This window comes from Chelonia mydas, chromosome 15, assembly GCF_015237465.2.
Source record: "Chelonia mydas isolate rCheMyd1 chromosome 15, rCheMyd1.pri.v2, whole genome shotgun sequence".
NCBI classification, from domain to species: Eukaryota; Metazoa; Chordata; order Testudines; family Cheloniidae; genus Chelonia; species Chelonia mydas.
In genome coordinates, this window is record NC_057856.1 from 2,983,338 (window position 1) to 3,009,588 (window position 26,251).

At 46.4% G+C, this 26,251-nt stretch overlaps 1 protein-coding gene across 6 annotated transcripts in view; it reads left to right on the top strand.

Moving 5' to 3' along the window:
• Positions 1-26,251, top strand: part of OSBP2 (oxysterol binding protein 2) — a 344,207-nt gene that overhangs the window by 123,301 nt on the left and 194,655 nt on the right. Inside the window, exon 1 of one of the 6 annotated variants that reach the window (XM_043529961.1) lies at positions 6,011-6,143. The exons of the other annotated variants lie outside the window; for them this stretch is intronic. The gene's annotated coding sequence lies outside the window, so the exon portion shown is untranslated. Of the gene's footprint in view, positions 1-6,010; positions 6,144-26,251 lie in introns of those variants that run through there. 6 annotated transcript variants of the gene reach the window in all.

Genomic DNA, 26,251 nt, shown 5'->3' on the forward strand with positions numbered 1-26,251 from the left:
CTGTTAATTGTAAGGGGGGCGTGACTGGAAAAGTTTGCGCACCGCTGCCTCGGCCCTTTGGCATTGGCTCAGGAAGGTCAGCCAGCTAGTCTCTCCTCTGGCTTCCGGATAATTTCTTCTGCTTTCCTGGAAGGCCTGCAAAGAGCCTGCTGCTCTCAGCCGCTTTCCCCAGAGACCTGTCCCAGTCCCCTGATTTTTCTTGCCTGCCTTTCTCCAGGTCTCACCCCACTCGGATTCTGCCTGATCCTTTACAGTCTCATGGGCTGTTTCACCCTCTTAATTGGCCAGAGGGGAGCAGCTGTTCTGGCACAGGGGATCAGGTTCTGCTTCATGTACAAGGGCCAGCCACTCTGTGACTCCATCGCATGCACAGTACAGCCCCAGTCCTGCACAGATGAGTCCTGCTAGGTGCATGACTGGTCCATGGAGGAGTGAGGGAGTGGGGCATGGATGCCATTGCTCTGTTGAGGGCATGTGCAAAACCTAAACTGGAGATTCCTGCCTTGCAGAGCAGCCTCTCCTGGAGTCTTGGGGCATCCAGAATAAAGGGGAAAACATCAACCCTCTGCTGGGTGAGAGGTCAGTGTTCTGGGCACAATCTGATCTTACACTGGCTCTGCCCATGAGGAGTGGTTTGCAGGTGAGGGCCTTAGTTTAGAGAGTGCTCTGGGATCCTTTAGGACGAAAAGCACCTCAGTGATGGATAGGGCATAAGGGCATTGAAGTCAATGGGAATCCCTAAAATGTCTAGATGGGTAGATAATGTCAGCTATTATTGCTGGTAGCAGAGACTGAAAACGGCTGGTGTCATGAGGGAAACAGAAAGCTCTGAGTGTGTTTAACTTTTACTAACTCTGAGTTGTGCCATCCAAGAAATAAGGCACTGTACTAACAGACGGCTGTGTTCGTTTGGCAGAGCCCAGCAATCTGAAAGTTCACAAGGTAAGAGTCTTCTCCATGTGAACAAACTGTGCAATGGAGATGAAAACACATGCACAGTGCCATCGTCTGTGTTGCTATGCGTTTTGGTGAGCCAGTACGTTAGTGCATGCAGGGCTCTGGAGTAAAGGTGTTGCCACAAAATGTTCATAGTCAGACAGATTTTTTTATTTTTAAACTCTGCAACCCATATTTCGTATTGTGAAATCATGTAAAAATGTTTTCTTGCTCATTTAGAGCATCACTTAGCGAGCTATTCTGATAAGGACAATATAAATGGTAAGACTAGTGCATTAAGAATGATCAGTGCTATGGTGCCTTTGAATCTGAACTTCTTTGCTTTACAAAACTATGCTAACAAACTTTAAGGTTGCAAAGTCAAGCACTCAGAAGTTAGGAAATGTTACAATTAAGCTTGCCCATGCAACGTCAGTTTAGCCCCCACATTTGTATGCAGCTTCGGGCTGGAGTATGCCCGGTACAGAAGGAATGTTCAAATAATTTAGCTGCCCAACTCTGAAATCTCTACTGAGCATGTGCAAACTGAGATTCGCAGAGACTCATAAGTTGGCCAAATTTAGGCACATTTTCATGGGGACCACAAAAGGCACATCCGTGTCACACTGACATCTGTGCTCCAAAACAGGGAGGCACTAAAGCTCCTCAGTGAAACACTTATTAGAATTTTTAATATGGGCAAAACAATACTTCTTCCTTTGTTCTTGGAAACCGCTGAACCATTTTAGATGAAACGTCTGAAAAAAGAATAAATCAACACAAAATAAAAATAAAAACGCAACCACCACCACCAAATAAAACACACAGCCTGAAGCAGACACTCACCTGGAAAATTTCAGACCAAGTGGTTAAAGTTTGGCAATGTTATAAGCAACTGAAAATGAAGTCTTACCGTGGAAAACGTTAGGCAACAGTAGCTGTCGGTATGGGTACCCGCTCTGCCAACAGTAGTAGAGCGCTTTTCTATGGTAGATTTCCGAGTGTTCTGCGAAGGTGGGAAAATGTTGCTATCTTCACGCGAGGGGCGGGAAGCTGAAAGCACAGAGCGGTTAAGTGACCTGTCCAAAGTGGTAGAGTTGGGAAGAGAGCACAGACCTCTGGACTCCCAGTCTAGCGCCCCGCCTCCTTTTTATAGCTTAAACGGAAGTGAGTCTTTTCAGTGTCCTGTGAACAGGTGACATACACCTAGAATGGTGGCACCCCCATGACCCTGCACTCTTGTGTTCTGTTACAGCTTTACCAGGCCTGCGTACGCACAGTAGATGGTGCTCAATAAGCTCAGGACGATGGGGCTGCTTTTAAACTGAAGGGGAAGATGAGGTGCCATTTTTCAGATGGACATATTTTCTTTCTGATAGTTTGGTTAATCCATATCGCATTGTCAGCACCCATAGGGCGACTGGATTTTATATGGGGAACACATACTGTTAGATTTATCACCTTCTCTCTCCTTCCCCCCATCCCCCAGCCTCCTTGTTTGCATTGTTCACCTGTTAAGTCTTTTCTTCTGGAATTTGGGACAGGAAGTATCCACAACAGTGGTTCCCTTAACTCACCCAGCAATATTGTTAATCTATCCAGCTATACTCTTAGCCCAGCAGAAGAATCTGTCCTCTCTCGGAGCCTCTCCTTCTGCCCCTCCACCCCCACGAACATGATACAGTTCTGTGGTGACCTAGAATCCTATTTTTGACGTCTCTGACTCAAGGAATATTTCCAACACACCTCTGAACAACATACTAACCCACAGAGACCCTCCTACCAAGACTACAAAAAGAAGGATTCTGAGTGGACTCCTCCTGAAGGTCGAAACAACAGAGTGGACTTCTACATAGAGTGCTTCCGCCGACGTGCACGGGCTGAAATTGTGGAAAAGCAGCATCACTTGCCCCATAACCTCAGCCGTGTGGAACACAATGCCATCCACAGCCTCAGAAACAACTCTGACATCATAATCAAAAAGGCTGACAAAGGAGGTGCTGTCATCATCATGAATAGGTCGGAATATGAATAAGAGACTGCTAGGCAGCTCTCCAACACCGCTTTCTACAAGCCATTACCCTCTGATCCCACTGAGGGTTACCAAAAGAAACTACAGCATTTGTCAAGAAAGTCCCTGAAAAAGCACAAGAACAAATCCACACAGACACACCCCTGGATCCCCGAGCAGGGGTATTCTATCTGCTACCCAAGATCCGTAAACCTGGAAATCCTGGACACCCCATCATCTCAGGCATTGGCACCCTGACAGCAGGATTGTCTGGCTATGTAGACTCCCTCCTCAGGCCCTACGCTACCAGCACTCCCAGCTATCTTTGAGATACCACTGACTTCCTGAGGAAACTACAATCCATCGGCGATCTTCCTGAAAACACCATCCTGGCCACGATGGATGTAGAAGCCCTCTACACCAACATTCCACACAAAGATGGACTACAAGCCATCAAGAACACTATCCCCAATAATGTCACGGCTAACCTGGTGGCTGAACTTTGTGACCTTGTCCTTACCCATAACTATTTTACATTTGGGGACAATGTATACCTTCAAATCAGCGGCACTACTATGGGTACCCGCATGGCCCCACAGTATGCCAACATTTTTATGGCTGACTTAGAACGCCGCTTCCTCAGCTCTCGTCCCCTAACGCCCCTACTCTACTTGCGCTATATTGATGACATCTTCATCATCTGGACCCATGGAAAAGAAGCCCTTGAGGAATTCCACCATGATTTCAACAATTTCCATCCCACCATCAACCTCAGCCTGGACCAGTCCACACAAGAGATCCGCTTCCTGGACACTACAGTGCTAATAAACGATGGTCACATAAACACCACCCTATACCAGAAACCTACTGACTGCTATTCCTACCTACATGCCTCCAGCTTTCACCCTGACCACGCCACACGATCCATCGTCTACAGCCAAGCTCTGCGATACAACCGCATTTGCTCCAACCCCTCAGACAGAGACAAACACCTACAAGAGCTCTATCAAGCATTCTTACAACTACAATACCTACCTGCGGAAGTGAAGAAACAGATGGACAGAGCCAGAAGAGTACCCAGAAGTTACCTACTCCAGGACAGGCCCAACAAAGAAAATAACAGAACGCCACTAGCCATCACCTTCAGCCCCCAACTAAAACCTCTCCAACGTATCATCAAGGATCTACAACCTATCCTGAAGGATGACCCAACGCTCTCACAAATCTTGGGAGACAGGCCAGTCCTTGCCTACAGACAGCCCCCCAACCTGAAACAAATACTCAGCAGCAACCACACATCACACAACAGAACCACTAACCCAGGAACCTATCCTTGCAACAAAGCCCGTTGCCAACTGTGTCCACATATCTATTCAGGGGACACCATCATAGGTCCTAATCACATCAGCCACACGATCAGAGGCTCGTTCACCTGCACATCTACCAATGTGATATATGCCATCATGTGCCAGCAATGTCCCTCTGCCATGTACATTGGCCAAACTGGACAGTCTCTACTTAAAAGAATAAATGGACACAAATCAGACGTCAAGAATTATAATGTTCAAAAACCAGTCGGAGAACACTTCAATCTCTTTGGTCACTCGATTACAGACCTAAAAGTGGCAATTCTTCAACAAAAGGACTTCAAAAACAGACTCCAACAAGAGACTGCTGAATTGGAATTAATTTGCAAACTGGATACAATTAACTTAGGCTTGAATAAAGACTGGGAGTGGATGGGTCATTACACAAAGTAAAACTATTTCCCCATGTTCATTTCCTCCTCCCTCCGCTGTTCCTCAGGCGTTCTTGTCAACTGCTGGAAATGGCCCACCTTGATTATCATTACAAAAGGTTTTTTCCCCCCCCGCTGTCCTGCTGGTAATAGCTCACCTTACCTGATCACTCTGGTTACAGTGTGTATGATAACACCCATTGTTTCATGTTCTCTGTGTATATAAATCTCCCCACTGTATTTTTCACTGCATGCATCCAATGAAGTGAGCTGTAGCTCACGAAAGCTTATGCTCAAATAAATTGGTTAGTCTCTAAGGTGCCACAAGTACTCCTTTTCTTTTTTTGTTGTTTCTTATGTGTCTGTAGAATGCCTAGCACAATAGGCCCACCCAGTTTTGTGGTCTTTATGTGCTACCAAAATATAAATATCAAAACCAACAGTAATTAATAATAACAATACAGATGCTAAATGAATTTTTGCACATATTTCACACATTAATTGGAGTGATAGCTTAATTCTAAAGGGTTAATTTTTAGTTGATAACTGCAGAAGGCCAGGACATTTTGAAGCGATGAAATTATATTGGCAAAGTTTGCTGCCAGAAGCAGCCTATCTTTCAACTGCTGGTTTATCAGATTTCTAAAGCTTTAGGATACAGGCAAATGCTTCCTTTATAAATAGACTTGAAGACCTTGTCTTGTGTTCTGGGCCCTGCATTTTAACAATGTGTGACCCTGGCCTGGCTGAGAATTGGAGAGCTGTCTTGTGCCTTGCTGCTTTGTCGCCGAGGTTCATTGTATCATGAAAACTAGGAGATCTTGGAAGTCATTGGAGTAGTTAAGTGAAGAGACACCAGTTTGTTGTCTGCTAGACTTTGTATTCCCTTAGCGTGGACTGAGTCTAGGTGGGGCAAGAATGCCACGAGGCGTGGACTCTTGCAGCATGAGCTGCGTGCTAAGGCTCTGTCTGAGCCTCAGACTGCTCTCTCTCCTTTGTGGGGTGGGGAGGGGGAATAAAAGGGAAAATACATAATTGGAGCATGGAGTTACCACATTTCTCGGCTTTTTCAGAGTCTTTTGGGGCTGCTGCTGGTGATCTCCCTGATGTGCAAATGACAGACTAAGCTGCCTCTTCTACTTGAGTTTGTAGCTGTGGCTTTTTGGAGGCTTGGTTGGCAGCTGTCCCTGGTGCTGATCTGATCTGAGCTCTCCTGGGTAGGGATTGGTTGGAGCTGCCTGCAGATTCAGTCCAGAGATTAGCTGGATCTCTCAGCAAACAGGCAGGGGCTGTAGATCAAATGCAAACAGGCAGCAAGATGAACTGAGAGGGAGAGAAAGAAAACGCGGGAGCAGTGTGGCAGGAGGAGGCGGTGCGGTGTCACTCCAGCTGCTAGTGTTGCAAGAACCTCCAGTGCCCCGGCACCCACTGAGGCAGAACCAGCACCAGAACCACTGGGTAAGTAAAGAGATTGTTTTTCACTTCCACTCCCAGCTTCCCTCCAAGAGCACAGAGCACAGGGGGATGTGATGGGATCTCCCCCTCCCCTACAGCCCTCTCTTCCCTTGGACTCCTGTGGTGACAGCTGTGCCCAGTGCCTGGAGCCTCTGCTGAGCACCCCTAGGGGAAAGGGACCAAGAGATGCTGAGCGTGCTTACTGCATCCTCTCCTGAATGGGGGACGGTCAGCATCTAGCCATGCAGGGTGCAGCTTGCCAGGACATAGAGGGGATGGGGGGAGGGGGCGCAGCTTCCCTGAGCTCTGGATAAAGGGGCGTCTTCCTGACTGACATTTATTACCAGTCTAGACAACAAACCCATTCACCTTCCCCTGCAATGAGATGAGTAATGGGCTTTTACTAGCCAGTCAAAGAAATGACACCCTGGGCAAGGAGGCAAGTGAATTTTGCCAGGCTGGGTTAATTGATCTGGGATACAGAGATGAGCTAGAAAAGCTCTGGGTCTCATTATGGCACAGCCACATTTCATTGGCCAGGCTCAGGCTGGATGTCCTAGTGCTGCGACGGGGCTCTGGGTGTTGTGGGCAGGGAGAGAGAAGGCATTGGGGCTGCTAATAACTTCAGTACCCCCCCCCATGCAAACTTGATTTTTAAATTCAAATTGGTCCAGTGTATATGTATAAAACACCAGCCTCCCCTGAGCCTGGAGACTGCCTCTGAGTAACTACTCCTCAGTCTCCCTGTGAAGCTGGACCGCACAAGAAGTGCTGGGTCTCCTGTGCCCCCAAGCCGCCCCCCTCCTGCCATCCATCCATGGGGGAGACGTGTCTAAACCTCATGGGTCACCTCTGCCTGCGGCCCCATCAGAGTGAGGTCTCCATCACCTGGCAAGGTCAGACAGAAAGACAAACAAGCCAACCTCTGGGGGTTGTTACTGCCTGCTGCCAAGACAAAGAGCTTGGAAGGGCTTACTCTGCTGGGGAGATTGGACAGGAGATGCGAGGGGGAGTGGAGGGGGGCGAGTATGCACACTGCTAGTACTGGCAATTGAGATCTTTGAGTTCCTGCGGCTCAGACAGGTTCCTAGACAAACAATACATTTATTTTAACCAGCTCAGTGTGACACAGGCAGCATGGTTTGACAGGCACATTCCAGCAGACTCCAGGCAACTGTAATTTACGTTTCAGTTTGTTTCTTAAATCAAGTGGATTTTAAATTATGGTGGTTCCAGCTTCTGATTCTTCAGGCTGCTGCCTGGACCCTGCTCGTGGGTTTGGGATCCATGAAAGAATTGAGAATCTGTATAAAATTGTGTATTGATTTTAAGGTTTGTACAGCGAAGGGAGTGCTGTCATGCTGGCGGGACTTGTCTGAAAAGAACTGGTTAGAATTACTGTGTAAAACAAACCTTCACATTTTTCTGATCCGACGATGTCAATGTCTCTGTTTTCCAGTAGTCTGTCGGACAATAGCGGAGATGTTGGTTGGAGCTGAGAAAACCTACTGCTTAATATTGTGCTGCATTAGTTTTGGGTGTTTGGTATTTATGTGACATTTCTGAGGCTTGGACCCTGGCTGGTTAGGTGAATTGTTAGAAATGAACAGAGCATCCAAAGGAAAGAAACATATTCAGATGTTCTCCTTGTCGCACAGTTAGGCAACTGCAATTATTTTTAAATTTTAATTTAATAAAATATCTTAAATCACGGGATTTTTGCTGTATTAATTCTGGACAAAACTGGCTAATATCAAAATTTTACTCAAGCGTATATCACACCACGATTATTTATTAATTATTATTAATAATAATTATTATTATTATTAATAAAGATCTGCCAGTTGTGTTTGGGAGTGTTGGCTTTACTAGCTACGTTTCAGGAGCTACTTGACCTGCACTCTCTGGAGCAGGCGTGGCGTGTTGCAGTTCCTGGCTGCATATAAACCGATTTAAAACAATGTCAGACTCCTCCATTGGTCACATGACAGTCACATTGTCCAGTGTGTCTGAAGAAAAGCACCTCCCTGTTTTTAATCCAGAGTTAAAGTGCAGTGACAGATTTCTTTTGCCTTTGGTGCCTGGGCCCCTAACATTTTGGTTGAGCAAAAGGAACCTGTATGATTAGATTTTGCTGCTTTTTTATCTTTAAATAATAAATTACCTGAATTAGAGAGAACATTTGAATAGTGCTATTAGACATTCACAGTAGATTTCTGTACATCTGGCAGGGGGCAGAAAGCTCACACTGTTTTAAGGAGGCATTCAGGGGAGGGAAATATGAGATATGGGGGGTGGGGAAATGAAAGATCCTCTGGTGCTCCTGATACTGTGATTTAAAATCAGAGAACAGTGAACATTTAAGGTCCATAGCACTGAACTTTCCACTTTGTTAAAACTATGTTAGTCCAGAATTTTATTTTTCTTACTGTCATGTGCAGAATAATTTGCTTAAGACTTTTTAAAAATGTAATTCTAATGCAGGTAGTGAGTCTCTGTGAATTGCGAACTACTTCATGCATGGTTCTCAGGGAATGATTACTTGGCCTTTGGGTGTTATGATGAAATATATGAATGAATGTTTTATTCATGGAGGACATTGTTCTTCAAAGACTGATATATGTTGCTGTAGAATGTCAATATTTCATCCCCTTTTCAAGAAGACAATAAAAATCTGTCTTCTGTACTATCAACGTCTATTGATCCATGTGAAGCATTGATACTTTTGGGGAACAGAGACCTGCATTTTAATGCCAGATTCCAGTGACAAGAAGACAAATATTCAAAGCCATTCCCAGTCAGAAAGCCGCTGATGTGTTACTTGTCAGCTTTTCACGGTGTGAAGGAGGGGTGGTGACTCCCTAGTTCAAGTCTTAGGTTCTGTTTTCATTATTTGATAGTAAGCTATGAATGACAACACAATATGTTGCTGTGCATTTTCTCTGGGGCCATTCCTGTCTCATCTTTTGCAGTGATTCTGTGCATTTTAATTCACTGCACCGAGGCCCGGCTGACCAGAGCAAAGCGAGGCCTTAATCCAGACCTGGGCAAACTACGGCCCGTGGGCCACATCCAGCCCGCGGGACCGTCCTTCCTGCAGGACCATCCTGCCCGGCCCCTGAGCTCCTGGTCTGGGAGGCTAGTCCCCAGCCCCTCCCCTGCTGTTCCCCCTCCCCCACAGCCCCGCCACTGAGTGGCGCAATGCTCTGGGCTGTGGGGCTGCAGAGCCTGGCCTGACCCGGTGCTCTGGGCTGCGCGGCACAGCTTCCTGTCCTGGTGCAGCCGCCCCCCAGCCACCGGTGCTCCAGGCAGTGAGGTAAGGGGGCAGAGAACGGCGGGGGGGTGTGTGTGGATAGAGGGCAGGGGAGTTCGGGGAGTGGTCAGGGGCATGGATAGGGGTCGGGGCGGTCAGAGGGTGGGGAACAGGGGGTGGAATTGGGGCAGGGGTCCTGGGTGGGGGACAGTCAGGAAGGAGAAGGGGGGTTGGATGGGGTGGTGGTGGGCAGTTAGGGGTGGGGGGCACTTAGGGGCCAGAGGTCCGGGGGCGGTCAGGGAGAAGGGGTGGTTGGATGGGACGGCGGGGGGCAGTTAGGGGTGGGGGGTCCGGAGGCAGTCAGGGGACCGAGAGCAGGGGGGGTGGATGGGGCAGGGGTCCCCGAGGGGCCGTCAGGGAACAGGGGGGGTTGGATGGGGCAGGAGTCCCCAAGGGGCCATCAGGGGGCGAGAAGCAGGGGGGGTCGGATGGGGGCGGGAGCCGGGCCATGCCTAGCTCTTTGGGGAGGCACAGCCTCCCCTAACCGGCCCTCCATACAATTTCAGAAACCTGATGCGGCCCTCAGGCCAAAAAGTTTGCCTGCTTCTGCCTTTATCTGTGTTTGTCGGTGCATTGCGGTCAGGGTCCAGTCCTGCTCCTGTTGAAATCAATAGCAAAACCTCCCATTGACTTCGAGGAAGAAAGACCAGGGTCCTATCAGACAAACTGCAAGAACACAGCTAGAGACAGATTGTCTGTACAGTCCATCTGCTTAGCAGTTTATGGTCCATAAATATGTAAAACGTGATCCTAGGCAATTTACACTGCTAAAGGGCAGGCATAAGAGAAGCATACATGAGCAGAAACGTTATGTACTAATAAAAGATCTGTCCTTTAGCTCCTCAGGATCCCAGGCTGGGAGAAGGGTTATTTTATTCCGTTTATCCTCATCAGTAGGGTGAATTTCGTGTTTGTTAGTCATGCAAAACCGATGTAGCAAGGACGACTGTCTATCCACCATTGACCCCATGGGAGCAGGATACAGCCCACAGGCATTTTTGTCATTCTGATGTTGCTCTTTGAATTAAAGAAAGTCAGCTAGGGAGGGTAACAAGGAGAGAATCTACCCTCTTCCCCCAGGCAACTGGACTTGAGGAAAAGCAAGTTAGTAGTTTTATCTCTGGTATAAAACTAATTCAAGGCCTTCCATGTGTCTGCCTAGCTGGGCCGACAGAGAGCTGAGATTTTCTCCTTTGACTTCCTATGTGACCCTGGGCAAGTCACTTTGACCCCCATGTTCTAGGGTGACTCCTGCTTCTGGGTGCCTCAGGTTTTGGGTAGACAGCTTGAGACTTTCAGAGGTGCTGAGCACCCACACATTCCATTAGCTGAAGTTGGAGCCAAGGATGCTTGTGAGCTCTGAGAATCAAGTCCCAGTATCGCAAGCTGGGCATCTCAGAATTAAGACAACCAAAGTCAAAGGCCTTCTCTCGAAAATGTGGGCCTGCCCTTTCTTTTGCCTCTGTTGCCACTTCTGTAATATGAAGATAATGCCTCTGTCATGGGGGTGGGTGGGAGGCCTAAATCATGAGTGTTTGCCACACGCTTTGTGTTTGTAAGACACTTTGAGGGCTGAGATGGAAGATGCTTGAGAAGGACAAAGTATTATTAGCATTGTAAGACCTGGAGTGTTGGAGCTATTTTTAAGATTGACCTTTTTAAACCAATGTATGGAAAGAAATTACCTACCACAGAATACTGACATAAACCTGCATTGTTCTTTTCCACCGGTGTATATTAAGTATATGCTGCCTCAGCTGAGAAAGGTCAAACCAGACCTCCAAAATCTCCCTTTCTCTCAATGGCTTTTCATATCTGCATATGTGGGTTTGAGCCTCAAGTTTCCTGACCATGGCTTAACAATCAAGTTGACTGTGAAGAGGAGATGCCTGGAAGTGGTAGGAGATGAATGGGGTTTGTGGCCATATCCCTTTAGGTTTGTGACATGCGTATCATACAGCTGCTCTGCTTCGTTACTGAAATGCTTGCTTTCTTGCAGATCGTCTGACTGAAGCTGACTTATTGGTTAGGAGTGAATGATGGGGCTGTGCATAATTAAATACAGATTATATGCAGGCTGGAATGATTGGAGAAGGACGATTCCAAGCAGACCCGTGACTAAAAATGTGTTGGACAGTGATACTCAGACCTCAGTGGTTCAGGAGCCAAATTAGCAATCAGCATTACTCAGCAGGGCCACAGCAGTGTGAATTCATTGCGTCAGAGCTCTGTACGTTCAGTCACACAGTGTTTTAGCATCATGTGCTGCAAAGAGCTCCAGGAGACATGTTAACAGCCACTTGCAGCTTGAGAGCCTCACTCTGAGTACCACTGATCTAAGACATTAGTCTTCTAAATACACCCTGACTGTTCCAGTGGGGACTGCATGACTCACAAAAAAAAATCTGAACCCCCATTCTTTTCAGTTCACGACAGCAGCGATTGTTGCTTAGGGCATTTCTTGGGAGGAAGGTATAGCCTATGGAACGTTCACCAAGAGGTGATTATAGCTGCTTATACGTTACTTCTCTATGATTTAAAAGGACCTGTTCAAATTACTGGCAAAAGTGACCTCTCCCAGATTGTTTCCACTATGGATGGAGAAGTGAAATAGTGCGCTGGCCCCCAACTGTGGGTCAGGTTTAGAGATGTTAGTCATGTTTCTTAGAGTACTTCTGGAGGGCACTCAGATGCTATGGCAGTGAGGGCAGTATAAGAACCTGCATACAATAGAATAGAAGATCCTGCTGCATGAGGGAAGGAAGACATTGCCACTATTTTGGGGATGTTTATTTGCTAACTTAATAGGTGGAATGACAGGACTGTAGGCTCTAAAGATGCAGAGCCATCCTGCTGACTCACCCCAGCAGTCAGACTAGGTGGGTCTCATTAGCTCTAAACTAGGAGTTTAAAAGGTTGAGAGTCTCTCTGAAGCAAATGGAACAAGGGGCCCTGTAAGGAGGAATGCTAGGAACAGCCAGACACAGGAAGGAGTGCATATTGAGCTTTCTGTTTGTATAGGTTAACAAGAAATACCCTCCCAACCACAGGCACTGTATAGTTCTGTGAAAATGAAGTCTTGGAAATTCTCTCTAGCCATGTAAAGTTTATGTAGTTTGTCTTGTAGGGATAGATAATGGGGTGAGAAGACCACCTATCTTTAAGGTTGCACAACACTTCCCATTATAAGACCCTGTGTTCAGTTGCTTATAAATGCCAACATTTAATTATTTTGGTTGAAGTTTTCCACGTCGGATGTCTGCTTGAGGCTGAATCTTTTTGGAAAGTTGTGCCCAAAGTGGGCAGCCCATTTCTGGGAACAAGGGCAGGGAAACATACATTGTTTTGACATTTAAAAAACTTTTGGTGAGCTTTTGTTTGAGAAGCTCTAACACCCCTGTGCTTTGAAGCAGGGACTTGAAATTTGGCAGGGGATGGCCTTTGTGTCAGGGATGTGTCTTTTGCTGTGCCCAGGAAATTCTGCCCACATTTGACAAAGTTATAAGCCTTTGAAAAATCTCCATTCATGTGCTCCATAGAGACTTGCTAGAGCGTAATCAGTGAAACCTCTGAGGAGTCCATCCTGAGAACTGTACTGCCTATCCCAGCAACTAGTGCTGACCAGACTGTGCAAGCACCATCCCCATGGAGTGACTGAGGATGCTCCGTCCAGCCCAGGGCTACAGGGATAAAGCTGGACTTTCCCTGTAACGGGAGCTCCAGCTGCTCCAGCCAGAGTTGGGTTGGGCACTATAGCTGACCTCAGGGAGCCTGTCTCTCCTGTGCTCTCACCGACCCCCCTGCTGCTGCCCAGGTATTGTGATGGAAGAAGCCACCTGATACAAATGTAAATGGACAACAGCCGGACCAGCAGGGTAGGGGAGGACAAGGAGGCTGGTGAGAATCAAGCAGGACAGAGGGACACAGATAGACAACAGCCTCCTTCACTGCAGAACCCTGATTCATCCTCAGAGCCAGTTTATTCTGTACACTGAATGAGGCAGGGGCCCTGGGGAAAAATTGTATGTGATGATGCCTGTGTCATAATGCAGGTGCCTACGGGGGGGGCAAATTAATGTTTTACAGGCAACCTTAATTCTGGCATTTCCTATCTTTTGAGTGCTTGACTTTGCAGCCTTTATGTTTTTTAACAGAGTGTTTTGTGTCTAATATATATTCATGTGGATGCATAGCTGTTTGAGAATTCAGTGAATAGTACTATAGTAATAATACACACCAGCTTGTATGTCTGTCCTCCAATATCCCTAAGAAACTTACATATTTAACAGAGAGAGAGAGAGAGAGAGAGAGCCAGTGCTGCAAGTGGGTGGTCCTGACTCACAGTAGGGCATCTCATGCGAGTCAGGGCTGGCAGGATCAGGCTAATAGGGATCACCTTGTCCCCTACAGAAATGCAGTCACCTCGTGGAGGGGAGGGGGCAGCTGCTTAACTGTGCGCAGTGACTCTACATAGCAATTTAGAACAGATAGTGAAGATGGTTTGCTTCTTACTGTATCCTGCTGAAGCTACAGGGAGAAATTAGGTTGAGGGATTATAATGAATTGAACTGGAATTTAGTCTGTTTTAACAAACATAATCTTATTAAATGTGCTACATTCCTTTTCCTTAATTGATCACGTGTTTTGTTTGCAGGTATTGAAGGACATACATTCGGGTAAATAAAAATGTAAGAAATATGACACAGTCCTGAGGTGTCAGGTGGACAGTGACGGTGTCATTAAAAAGACACGGCCAGGAGACAATCGACATACAAATAATATGCAAAAATGCTGCTACCTGAGTTAGGAATCACACTTTGGACTATGAAAACTGAAAGGACGTTTGTTACTCTAGTTTCCTTCCTCTCTGAATTTCACCTGCCTCGGAGAATGAAACTAGACTAGAGACAAAAGTGAGACTGAACAGTCTCTAGTTTCACTTCTGTTTCTCTCCTACACTAGCACCATCTTTGGGATGCAAACACTACATTTCCCCATGTTTATCCCCCCCCCCCCACACACACACACACTGTTCCTCACATGTTCTTGTCAACTGCTGGAAATGGCCCACCTTGATGACCACTACAAAAGGTTTTTTTTCTCTCCTGCTGGTAATAGCTCACCTTACCTGATCACTCTGGTTACAGTGTGTATGTTAACACCCATTGTTTCATGTTCTCTGTGTATATAAAATCTCCCCACTGTATTTTCCACTGAATGCATCCGATGAAGTGAGCTGTAGCTCACGAAAGCTTATGTTCAAATAAATTGGTTAGTCTCTAAGGTGCCACAAGTCCTCCTTTTCTTTTTGCGGATACAGACTAACACGGCTGCTACTCTGAAACTACAAAGGAACGTTTACATTTAAAAGACCAACATGCTTTCCTTGAAATAATAAAAAAAAACCTCTCTCAAAACTACTGCTATTATTAACAAAACCTAAAATTAGAGCTGGTGACTCCAGCTGGCTGTGCTTTTTTGAATAGTTTTTATTAATAATAAATGTTTCTATTGTAGGTATTATAATTAGCTCATGAATGAATCCATGATGCTTGTAATGAGAAGCAAAGTGTGGTATTCTTTTAATGTATTTTGTCAGGGTCTCTCTCTGTTTATTCCCCTCTTCACGCATGCCTGCAGTTGTGGGGTCTTCTAGCTTGGAATTTCACCCATTGGCAGAAAACCTGTTTTGTGTTCTGACTCCCAGTGCATGCATTAGATGAGATGTGGCTGGACAGCAGCGTACCCAGCTCTCTTCCTAAGGAGGCCTGTGCTCACTGCGATGCCCTCGGGCTCCTGCAGCTCTGTTTTCGCTTGGGGTTTGGTTTGTCATGTCTGCCCTGTTGCGCCCCCTGCTAGCCAAGCATGGCTCTGCCACACCCTGCCTCAATTTCTCCTTCACAGGTTCCCAGGAATAATCCAGAGACTTATACCCAATACCAACCCCTTTTCTTGTGGACTGGGTCATTAATCCAAGGTAAAGTCAAACCCAAAGCAAAGTCTCTGCCACATCTCCTGCCCCATCTCCCACTGGGCACAGCCCTTCCTTCCTGAGGTCTGTCTGACTCCAGGCCTCTCCACTAGGAACAATTTTCAGCCCTCCCAGGCCCTGCTCAGTCTCCACCATCAGCTTCCCCTGAGTGCCTCCATTCTCAGGCCTGTGGTGTCTCCCCTTTCCAGTCAGGGGTTGCACAGGTCTCCTTCTGGACTCTCAGCTGCTGTTCTCCCTAGCTGCTGTCTCTCCCTTTAGCCTAGCTGGGCAGCAGGTAATTAGTCGCAGGTGTACTGGACCCCCCGCACCCTCTGAAAAGGCCCAGACACCCTGGGACAAGGTTTAACTGGTGAATTTGGATTCTCCCTTCACCCTGGTTGCGTGAAAGGGCCTTCCCCTTGCTGGTTGTGTGGTTCTGTGAGCCACCAGCCAATCTGGGAGCTGTGCCTTTCAGAGGAGAGAGGAGTGAAAGGAAAAGTGTTTGTTAGAATCTGCTAATGTGGGTTCCCAGAGCTGTTGGCTTTGGGAGCAGCAGCTCCTTGTTTTCCTGTCTCTGTGGAATTCTTGGTAGTGCCTCCTTCCTTTTTGCCTGCAGTAATGCTTAGCTGTTACACAGCACTTCTCGTCCTTGGTTCTCACAGGGCTTTCCAAAGGAGAAACTGGAGGCCAGGGAGACAAAGGGACTTGCCAGAGTTATACAGCAGGTCACCACGAGTTAGACTCCAGGTCTCCTGACTTCCAGAACAGTGCCCTATTCACTGGCCCAGCCTGGAGAACCTTCACTTCATTGGTGGTGTGTGGAGGGTAGCCAGGACAGTCCGCCCCCTGCCAGAGCTGGGATTCAAATCCCAAGTCTTGGGCATAGGAGAAAGTGAGTTTGCCAGGTGTCTGCCCACTGTGAGTCTTTGTGCGGATCACGCCAGATGGTTTGGCACGAGTGATCTCTGCTGAATTGGGATGATGTAGGTCAGACTTGAAGTGCGTTGGTGCCGCCCTGTGGAAAGGTTGCACAGAACCTGCCTGCTTCCTGCTTGGTTTTATCTAGTGGAGGCTGCACCAAATTCACAGGAAAGAAGAAAGACCAAATGTGCGATTAGGAGCACCGGAGGAGGTGGGTTTCCCTTCCTAGGCACTGCTGCTCATCATCCTTCGCTCCGCCTTTGCCACTTCTGCCGGTCTTCCCACTGATTCTTTACTGTCTTCTCTGCTGGGTCAGCTGGTGGTTTGCATTCACTCCTGCCCACCCAGTTCCCCTCTGCTGCATAATAGTAAACCTCATTCCTGATAAACCACGTGCTTGCCACATTTCTGAAATTTCATCAGCAGGAGGCAGATGAAGCAAAATGTGGCAGAATACTTAAAATGTCACAGTGCTAAACAAACAAGCCAACAACCTTCACAAAACGCACTAAAGATCCATTAAGATATTTCCTCTGTGAAATACACATCATAAGATTCCAGTTTTGCCTTGAACATTTGGAGAAACAAAACCAGCACGTTTTCCTCCTATACTGTTCATCTGTGTGAGATCCTCACTTCAAAGCCCACTATATACATTGTGCCGCTAAAATCTCTGTTTATGACAGAGTGAATTATATCCAGAGTCAAAACCAAAATATGTGTTCAAAGGAACCGATAAATTAAAAATCCCACTGCTCTCTGAAGTTATTTTGCCTCCTATTGTTACAAGTAACCCCTACGATTACTAGATCTGACAGAGATCAGAGGGACAAATTATTCTCTGGTTTGCCATTTTGCTTGCTTAGTGCACTGGACAGCTCTTTGTGTATAGTCAGTTTCCATTTCCCCCCGCCCGGCCACCCTCAAGATGGTCCCTTTTTGTTTTGATGGGTCTTTCACACAGTGACAGGGGGGAGATAAATCTTTTTTAAAATAGGAAAATATAGGCCTGCTCCTCTGAGCCACATGCAGGTAACTTGATATTGCTCATGCCTTCTCATATTTGCAAGAGAAAACCCACAAAATCTGGCAGCCGTGACTGGGTCAGGGCTAGTATCAGAAACTACTTTTAGCTCATTTTTTGGAACTGACTAGGTTCATGATACACGGTGTCACATGAATGCAGCTGGTAAGCCTCGTGTGTGCTACTTTAACTGAGGAGGTCACAACTGAACTTGCCTCTGACCTTTTCCTGGACTGATGGTAGTGGGGGAAAAACCAACCCGCACTTATGTGACAGTGGGCACGAGGAGCTGTCTGCAGGAACGAAAGGCAAATGTGTCTTGAAAACCCACATCTGCCATGCTGGTTGCCTATAGTGAATTGTGTTCATTAGTACAGGAATTCCCTTCAGTTCTTTCCTTTACCTGATGTCTGTCTGCCCATCTGTCTTGAGACTGTGAGCTCCTTGGGGCAAGCACCATCCCCTAATGCTTGGAAAGCACTAGCACCACAAACAAACAAACAATAATAATAATGTAGTTAAATGTCTCTCTCTTTTTCCTCTTGTGGCAGGGCAGGAGCAGGATAACACAGCAATGAAAATGGAGGGCACTTGGTTTGCCTCATTTAATTCAGCCTCTGAAAACCTGGTTATTGTCACCTGTCAGAGGTGTAAAAAGGGAGATTTTTGACTCATGTAGAAATGGTGAAGCCCTGGGCTCAGAACAGCCATTTGGACTGTGAGAGAAGGACACAGCCATACACTAAAGGATAGGGACATGGTAGCAAATTGGGCAGGTAATGCTTCTGCTCCAGGAATTCCCTATAGCACCACGTGCACTGCTGGCACTTTACTACTGCTGCTAGTCATCCTCCTCTAGGGCCAGAGAAACCTTCCTGCAGTAATCCCAGTGAGAAGAAGATCTGCGAAGGTCTCCTCGTGGGCTATCCCCAAGGTTATTTCGTGGGGAGCGTGCTGAGATTTGCTTCCCCAAAGAATGAGCTGCCATTCCTCACTCAGGGTGAAATTTGCCCCGTGCATAGGACTGCACCACTCAAATCCCACTGACACCCTCAACATAAAGAAATATCAAGGACATAATTAGCTGGAGCAAAGGAGAAGGAATTGATTAGGTAGGCCAGACATTTCACACGGAGCTGCCTAAAGCTGGCACTAAATCCATATTTAAGCAGCTAAATAAATGGGCTGATTTTCAGAAAAGCTGAGCACAGCATTCATAATAACAGTTGTGCAAGAGTGTTAGCTTGTGCTATGTGTGACTTTACACATTTGGGTCACAATCCTAATCGCTGATATGCTAACATGGACCCTGGTTCCCATGTGGCGAGCAAATCCAGTGGCTGGTTCGGGGCTGTGATTTTGGGTAGAATCTCATTATGAAATTTTGTTGCTGTAGAGACCAAAATAGAGAATTTTTCAGTAGGTTTTTTTTCCATCGAAATCGCTGTTCATAGGAAATTAGTTTTGCACCTGCAAAAACTGCCTTTTGTTTTTGCCAAAAAATAAAAGCGAACAGGTGAGGTGTTTTTTGCACCTTTTGCATTCAGTTTCCATCTAGGATATCTTGACAAATGTACGTACTGTATACGTATGTAATCTCAGGAAGATGCAATTTAACAGATGGAATTCGGATCTTTGCATTGTTGTTCTGAAACCTTGGAAATCTTGCTGAAAATGGCAAAGAATAGCAAGAGTAACATCATAATCCTTGTAACTATTTGACAGCAGTTCTGTCTCCAGTTCCCTAAATCATTGCTTACCAGCCAGCTGTTCAGTTTGCTGAATGGCACACAGTAATGAGCTTGCTGCAGGAGCTTACAGGGGATGGAGTTGTGATTTATGCAGCATTTCCTCCTAGACCTGTCAATTCTTCCCAACCCCTTCCCCCACCGCCAATCGAGGAAAACATTAAGGCTCGGGAAAATCCAAATGTCACATAAAATACAGGGGTGAGAAATCATGGGTGTGTGATCGTTAATAGAAAAGCCTCTGCTTTCCTGGCTAAGCTGGTGGGCTGATTTAAAGTGTTGCCTGTGGAAAGCCCTTAATCAAGTTCCTTAAAAAAAGTCTTCTGATGCATATTCTAGGCGAGTGTCCTAAAAATAACTTGCGGCAGTATTTAAAGGGACAAGCCTGTTTCCAAATAGCTGTATGCGCCCAGAAATGTTATCCTTTCACATTCAGTTCTCAGGACGAATATCCTAAAGCATGTTCTGCATTGCATTAGAGACAGCTTCAGCAAAACCTTCCACGGGATCATACCTAGGGATGTTTTTTCCTTGCTCCCTGACAGACGATCCATCTGTCCAGCACTGATGGAGTTAAGCATTGCCTTATGCACTGAAGTAAGCAGTGGTGCATTCTGGTTATAAGGTGGTTTGATGGTTGCTGTGAGTTCCATGGTGTAGTGCACTGGTAACAGCATGGGGCGAGAATTTATCATGTGAAATGGGGAACTGTAAGTGCAGCGATGCAGCATTAGAGCTGATTGCTGAATAAGGACATTTTTTATCCATCCCAAAGCTGGCTCATAGTAATATAGAGCTTAGCATCCGCGAGAGCGATCCTTCCAGCTGTGGGGATGAAGGGTAGGGGCTGCTGGGAGACAGGATCCGTTCGTTCCTTCTGCAACTCCGGCTGTCTGAATAAATTTAAGAAGGGTTAGTGGCCTTCCCGGCTTCCTCATGGAGGCCCTATGTTCATCTAATCAGCCCTTGTTCTGTTGCTGGTATTTTTACTGCATGATCAATTCAGTCCAGCGTGCATTCCATCAGCAGAAGGCATGGATTTTTAAAATGTCACGCACCACGGTTTCTGTGTTTGGGAGTGTCTTGCAATGTGTTTTGGCGTGATGGAGGGTTTGTAGCAGCTAGAAAGGGGTCCTCCTGAGATGTCTTTGTATTTAACTTCATACAGAAACAAAAATGTACTAAGTCAAAAAGAAAAATATGTGAAAGCAACCCATTCTAACCCATCTTCCGCGCTGCATGATGGCACTGCATGTTCTCTCGGAACAGAGAGCTGACTTGTTAATTGCCTAAAAGGGGCAATTGGGAACTGTGTGCTGCATCCCTTCTCATCTGTGTTTTCAGCTTTATCCAGTGCATGGCACTTTCACTTGGATGAGTTGTATTAAGTCATGAAGGTCATATAGATCCCCCCAGCCACCCTGTGTTTCTGTCTGGTTCTAGTGCTGAAGGGGTTAAACTCCATTATTTTTTATTCTTTAGCATTGTATTTTTAATAATAGAAAATAGTTAATTGGGGTGTTTGTCATTGTGGGTAAATTAGCTGCTGTGAGAGATGAGCGTCTGCCTATTGACTTGTAAAAACAGTTGGTTTTCATTGTAATTGAAATTGCAGTGAGATGAAATGTGGAGGTTTCACTTTTTTGCACGGTAACTTGCCTTGTCAGTTCATACAGCTCACTCCCTCTGAGGCTCAGAAATGCTCCTCCGGAAACCCTTCTCTCTGAATAATGAATAGAACTGATTGGTGGCAAACTGTATTATAAGCTCCTGAATTCTAGACTCCTGCTCTTTAATGCAGGCTGAACTTACTACAGTAATGGCTTTCTAAATGCTCAGCAAGAATTCGCTGTAGGTTATATGGTCTGTTGGAGAACTTTGGTTTATACGGTTACTGATTCTATGAAGCAATGTACTGAACAGCACCAGTTTGGGACTGAAACTCCCCCTTGCCAGACTCAGGAAGGATTTTGTTGTTATTTCTGGGTCAGATCCTGAGGACCGTGCTCGGTGTTGTATTGAGACGTTGGAGGCAGTGGGAACTTGCCTAGTAAGAACCTCAAAGTTCAGTCTGTTGTTTGTTTTATTTAGAGTTGTTTGGTTTTCTCTGTGATCCTACACAGCCCTGTTGACTGGAGCAGAGCTCCTGGTGGGCACAGCAGTCTGTCAAAGCAGAACAATTTGCAAGATTGGGGCCGTAGATAATACATACAACTCCATGCCTATGGCTTAGGTCGGTTACAATGGGGAAGGCATGCTGTAGAATCCTGCCTCTTGGGGGTTTGCAATGATTCACTGTCTTCTGTTTAAACTGTAAGTAGCTGCCTTCCAACTGAGCAGAGTCTCACTTACAGGTACCGTTTGGGAAAATCATATCCACAGCCACTTTCAACTCAATCCCCCTTTTTTCATGGATTGGCTCGCAGGTTGCTACCAAGCAAGGGGCCGGTTAGAAAACCTGCCAATCATGAGTTTGTAACAAAAATAGAGTTCTCTGAATGTGCATCTCCAAGGAAATGGTGACCTCCCTGGTGGGCTTTGGAGAAGGACTTCTCTGGTGCAGTGGCTGTGGCACTAACAGCTGGTTTTATTCGTCATTATCTGCATCACAGCAGTGCCCAGTGGTCCCAGTGGAATTGGGGTCCCATTGTGTTACACGCTGGACAGACAGATTGTGTTGTGGTCAGTTTTAGTTGCTAGCATTTTGACTGAGCCTGGGATTATCGGAGGTTAGGCACCAAAATCCCATTGAAATTCAGTGGGAGTTGGGCCTCTCATTTCCATTTCTCCTTCGAAAATCCCAGTTTTGAAAATCCCAACCTTAAGGTTTACCTTTCTGATTTAAAAAACCCCCAAAACACTGACAACTGTGCGAGTGTTAAATTCAGCATTTCCTTTCATCGTACAAACTCTGATGCTGTTCTTTGTGGCATGAAAATTTGTCCCCTGGGAACTGAACTAAGTCCACCAAATCCATTTCACAGCTACAGTGTGGTACACACAAAGTTATTCCAGTCTGTAAAATCTCAAGTATAACTTTGCATTAAGTTAAGTAGTTTCTTTAATCTCCTTTTTGATAAAGGTAGAGGAAGTGGAATGTGATGCTGCATGGACTTGAAGGTGTAATTAGATTGTTCGTACAAATCAAATGTTATGCCAACGGGCTGTTACAGTGAGTTACTGACTATGACAAAGGAGATGCTCATTCCTAGCATCAGGTTGTCCTATTTTTTATATTTTTCTTTTGTGTGGCTCTGCACTATTTTTATAGTCGTGTTATATAATGGCATATGTACATAAAGAGGTGTTCACGCACACACAAGCTGTTGTGTGTTATGTAACACACACACACAAATGGAATCAACTCCACATTTAAACAGGAAAACCAACTGATTCCTGTGGCACATAAGTGGGAGAAAAATGCACAGCCATGTTAAAAAGCGTAGAGAATGCCAAGGGCATTTTTTGTATTGGGCCAACTTCTGTTGGTGAGAGAGATGAGCTATCTAACTCACACGGAGCTCTTCTTCAGGGCTGGGAAACGTATTCAGTGTCACAGCTAAATACAGGGTGGAACAGGTTGTTTAGCATAACTAGTTAACATATATTTCAAGGGACCGTTCAAGGTGAAATGGTCCCTTAACACCCCTCCAGTCACAGAGGGGAAAAGAGGAGGCAAGGTGATTAGTGGGTTACAAATTCTTGTAATAAGCCACAAATCCAGTGTCTGTTCAGTCCATGATTTGTAGTGTCCAGCAGAGTTATGAATTTAAGCTCCCAGGCTCGTCTTTGGAAGATGCCCTGCAGGTTTCTTTTGAGAATGGAGGCAAAGAGATCAGATACAGAGGGATCATTTTGTGGAAAGTATTCACCCACAGGCCTGAGCTACACTGTTAAAATGACCTAATTTTCTAATGTTGGTTGGGCTGTGAAAAATCCACTCCCCTGGGTGGTGTTGTTAAGCCAGCCTAACCTCTGGTGTAGACAGAACTAGACCGACGGAAGAATTCTCCCATTGACCTAGCTACCGCCTCTTGGGAGGTGGATTCCCTATGCCACTGGGAGAACCCCTCCCGCCAGCATAGGCAGTGTCCATGCTGAAGTGCCGCAGTGATGCAGGTGAAGTGGCACAGCTGTGTCCCTGTAACATTTCACGTGACGGTGTACGCAAGCCCCACTTTTCACAAAGCGACCCCTCCATATCTGATCTCTCAGTCCTCATTCTCATAGGAAACCCGCTCAACACATTCCAAAAATGGACCCTGGGAGCCTAAATTCATGACTTTGCTAGACACTTAACATCATGGGCTAAATAGAGACACTGGATTTATGGCTTATGACAACAAAGTGTGACCAATAACAACCCCAGCTGCCTTCCCCCCTTCATTTCCTCCCCACCCCATGACTGGAGGGGTGTTAACAGGACACTTCACCTTGAATGGTCCCTTTAATATGTGTTAACTACTTATGCTAAACAGTCTGATCCACCCTGTATAAATAAATCTGTTCGTCTTTAAGGTGCCACCGGACTTCTTCCTGTATTTAGCTGTGACACTCAGAGTACCTTTCCCAGCCCTGAAGAAGAGCTCTTGTGAGTTTGAAAGTTCCTCTCTCTCACCAACAGGAGTTGGTCCAATACAAGATATTGTCTCTCTAAGGCCAGGTCTGTACTAGAAACTTACATCGGTCTAACTGCATCGCTCAGGAGTGGGAAAACCCACTCCACTGAGCGACATAGTTATTTCTAGAGCCCTGCGCCGATACAAAACTTGTATCCACATGTGAGCCGCAGAAATGGTCCGCTGATATCTGCGGATTTGCAGGATCCAGTTAACCTAACCCCATCTGTAGACAGCGCTAAGTCGACTGGAGAATTCTCCTGTGGACATAGCTACCACCTCTCGGGGAGGTGGGTTAATTACACCCACGGGGGAAGCCCTCCCTTGGGCGTAGGTAGCGTCTTCAGGGAAGCGCTGCAAACAGTGCAGCTGCAGCATTTCATGTGTAGACCTGCCCTAATATCCTGGGACCAGCACAACTGCACCGACTCTGCCTACAAGGACTTTTCTGTAATGTAGACATTAAATTAAAATAGCCCCAGGGTTTGCCTTTGTGCTGTTTCCCTGTGACTCCCACCCTGCTGCGGAAATGTTCATCCATCCATCTCCTACCTATTACAAATACAACGAAATATGGATTTCAGCGTCTGCAGGGGACAGCAGCCACAGAGCCTTGCTGCAAGAGTCATTCCCAGCACGCTATGCAGTACACACATAATTTATGTGTGGCATGTAGGAAAGATATCAGGAGGGCCAAATCGCACCTGGAGTTGCAGCTAGCAAGAGATGTCAAGAGTAACAAGAAGGGTTTCTTCAGGTATGTTGGCAACAAGAAGAAAGCCAAGGAAAGTGTGGGCCCCTTACTGAATGAGGGAGGCAACCTAGTGACAGAGGATGTGGAAAAAGCTAATGTACTCAATGCTTTTTTTGCCTCTGTTTTCACTAACAAGGTCAGCTCCCAGACTGCTGCGCTGGGCATCACAAAATGGGGAAGAGATGGCCAGCCCTCTGTGGAGATAGAGGTGGTTAGGGACTATTTAGAAAAGCTGGACGTGCACAAGTCCATGGGGCCGGACGAGTTGCATCCGAGAGTGCTGAAGGAATTGGCGGCTGTGATTGCAGAGCCCTTGCCCATTATCTTTGAAAACTCGTGGCGAACAGGGGAAGTCCCGGATGACTGGAAAAAGGCTAATGTAGTGCCAATCTTTAAAAAAGGGAAGAAGGAGGATCCTGGGAACTACAGGCCAGTCAGCCTCACCTCAGTCCCTGGAAAAATCATGGAGCAGGTCCTCAAAGAATCAATCCTGAAGCACTTACATGAGAGGAAAGTGATCAGGAACAGTCAGCATGGATTCACCAAGGGAAGGTCATGCCTGACTAATCTAATCGCCTTTTATGATGAGATTACTGGTTCTGTGGATGAAGGGAAAGCAGTGGATGTATTGTTTCTTGACTTTAGCAAAGCTTTTGACACGGTCTCCCACAGTATTCTTGTCAGCAAGTTAAGGAAGTATGGGCTGGATGAATGCACTATAAGGTGGGTAGAAAGCTGGCTAGATTGTCGGGCTCAACGGGTAGTGATCAATGGCTCCATGTCTACTTGGCAGCCGGTGTCAAGTGGAGTGCCCCAGGGGTCAGTCCTGGGGCCGGTTTTGTTCAATATCTTCATAAATGATCTGGAGGATGGTGTGGATTGCACTCTCAGCAAATTTGCGGATGATACAAAACTGGGAGGAGTGGTAGATACGCTGGAGGGGAGGGATAGGATACAGAAGGACCTAGACAAATTGGAGGTTTGGGCCAAAAGAAATCTGATGAGGTTCAATAAGGATAAGTGCAGGGTCCTACACTTAGGATGGAAGAATCCAATGCACCGCTACAGACTAGGGACCGAATGGCTAGGTAGCAGTTCTGCGGAAAAGGACCTAGGGGTGACAGTGGACGAGAAGCTGGATATGAGTCAGCAGTGTGCCCTTGTTGCCAAGAAGGCCAATGGCATTTTGGGATGTATAAGTAGGGGCATAGCGAGCAGATCGAGGGACGTGATCGTTCCCCTCTATTCGACACTGGTGAGGCCTCATCTGGAGTACTGTGTCCAGTTTTGGGCCCCACACTACAAGAAGGATGTGGATAAATTGGAGAGAGTCCAGCGAAGGGCAACAAAAATGATTAGGGGTCTAGAGCACATGACTTATGAGGAGAGGCTGAGGGAGCTGGGATTGTTTAGTCTGCAGAAGAGAAGAATGAGGGGGGATTTGATAGCTGCTTTCAACTACCTGAAAGGGGGTTCCAAAGAGGATGGCTCTAGACTGTTCTCAATGGTAGCAGATGACAGAACGAGGAGTAATGGTCTCAAGTTGCAATGGGGGAGGTTTAGATTGGATATTAGGAAAAACTTTTTCACTAAGAGGGTGGTGAAACACTGGAATGCGTTACCTAGGGAGGTGGTAGAATCTCCTTCCTTAGAGGTTTTTAAGGTCAGGCTTGACAAAGCCCTGGCTGGGATGATTTAACTGGGAATTGGTCCTGCTTCGAGCAGGGGGTTGGACTAGATGACCTTCTGGGGTCCCTTCCA